Source organism: Schistocerca piceifrons, chromosome 5 (genome assembly GCF_021461385.2).
Source record: "Schistocerca piceifrons isolate TAMUIC-IGC-003096 chromosome 5, iqSchPice1.1, whole genome shotgun sequence".
In the NCBI taxonomy this organism is placed as follows: domain Eukaryota; kingdom Metazoa; phylum Arthropoda; class Insecta; order Orthoptera; family Acrididae; genus Schistocerca; species Schistocerca piceifrons.
In genome coordinates this window covers 189,567,342-189,569,731 of record NC_060142.1, presented here as the reverse complement: position 1 = coordinate 189,569,731, position 2,390 = coordinate 189,567,342, and positions in this window count along the sequence as shown.

The window sequence follows — 2,390 nt, the reverse complement described above, 5'->3', positions numbered from 1 at the left end:
ATTCCACATCCTTGTGATTTATCACAATACGGATTAATGGAATACGAAATAAATAAATAAATAAATAAATAAATTATAGTATGGATGATGATGTAGATGAGTATGTTTTGTAGTCTTATTGGCTAGAAGATTCTTCCTTGCAAAATCTAAAAATTCAACAGTAGTTACACAAATGTGTCCACATTTTACTAACAGATGACTACTCTAAACAATAAATTTTAGCGCTAATCAATATACTAGAACCATACTCACCAATGAAAATTCTAAAGCCTCCATTAATGCGAGAGTGTCTGAAAACTGATGTAAATAAAAATAACGTCAAATATGAGCTATACAGTTACAATGCATTTAAACTGAGCAGTTCACACACAGATTTATAATTAGTAAAAATAGACATGAGTCCATAGAAAACCATGTGACGAATCCAGCTTCTGTTTTAGGCAAAACAAAAAAAATATGGTTTCATTTACCCCATCCAATATTAAGGATGAGACAGAAATTAATCAGAATACGAACACCATATTTACAGTACAATTCTAAGAGTTCAATTCAACAAAACGGTTGTAATAAGGAACACAATGTGATAAAACCAGCTTCTGTGTCATATCATGTCAAATGATTTTCAGGTTTCGACATATGCTGAAGTCCAGTTATTTCCTTCTGATTGTGGCCACACGATCTAAACTGAAATATTGGGTTTTACAAATGTTTAATTTTACTGGGAAAAAGCAACCTCGATACTATTTACAAAATTTTACATGTATGTGAACCCCATGTATGAGAAGTTAACCTTAGTTTTTGACTGATATTTCTCGAATATATTACTTTGCAAGCTAACAAAAATATTTCCAGGTACACACTCTACTCGACTTTCAAGTCGATGCATAAAGTGTAAATCAAAAATATTATCATCTAATAGCCTACTCGTAAAGCAAGAATACGGATTTTCGCGCTGTATTTTCGCGTATTCGAAGTTCAGCGGCAGGCCACAAGGAGCACTTCTGGCGTTCTCTGTTTACCTCTCGTTAACATGATCTTTGCACTTACTATAATTTGGTGTTCTGTGGACGTGACGACCAGTGTGAACTGGCCTGTAAGGAACTATCAGCGATACAATTAGTTAATTGCCAATGCGCTGAGAGTAATAAAGTTCGCTGTTGGCTATGGAGATCCTTACGAATTTATCACAAACTCAAATGTTTTTCAGACTGTAACTTTATCTAACAACGGTTAATATTGAATTAACTCGAATTCGAGAAAAGAGAGCGAAATTGTCTTAGTCATCAATCTAAAGGGACCCTCACACGTTCATTAATACCGTCAAACTATCAATATATTGACCGTCTGAGGGAGCGTATTGACGTATTGTCAATACTAGAAATATTAATGAGCAGCACTGACGGACCTCAAAATATTCTCAATATTGTCAATACACAACGAACGTGTAAGGTCAAATATTGACTGTTTGACAATATTCTTCCATTCGGATGTTGCCAGAGCTGCACGAACCAGCCGTGTGGTGATGTGTGCACTGTTTATTTTTTCAATTCGCCGTGGTGTATCTCATACCATAGATTCAGTTTTTAAGGTATTTTTTAATTCAAAAGAATTTTAATAGGAGTATGCAAAGGTAATCATTGTACGTGATACATTAGGATGGTTAACGGAGGATTTTCTATAACATTGCTTACTTCGTTAATATGAAAAATATAGTACAGGTTGTTGTGTTACATAGCAGTTTTGAGAAACGCTCCCATTTCGAAACTACGCCAAATATCTTCAGTGAGTAATAAGATGACTGGGGAATGCGTGTCAGTTTCACCAAATTATCAGAAACTGCAAAAAGCTTGACGTTAATTTTCAGAAACCGCAAAAAGCTTGACGTTAATTTTCAGGAAACGCAAAAAGCTTGACGTTAATTTCCGTAACAGGCCCTTACCAGGCAGATATATTTGCTCTATAGGTTTCCATAGAATTTTACTAATTGTACTCGCTGATATTAAGAACTAACCTTCGAGCATTAGAATGATCTATCTGTCGCCAGATATCTCTAAGTTACTCCTAATCTCCTGTCGAATGCGATTACGTCTCTCATTAAAGCATTTTGCTTTTTTATTTTGTCTTGTATCAACACTAATAACTTGTCATACGATGTAGAACTCATCGGAAAGTAATATATAAATTCTTTTGGATCCGTGATTCTGATTTCAGTCACTAAATTAACATGTGACTAGTGGCTCCTCTTTCAACCAATCTCGGACCCATTTCCTCTTTTTCATTGTTTTCTGGTGCTTGCAAGCCATAGCTAATATAATTGCAGCACACGCTTTCTTCTGGGCATTCACCATCTTACCCTCGTGAAATAGTGTTGCCAACTAACAGTTTTTGAT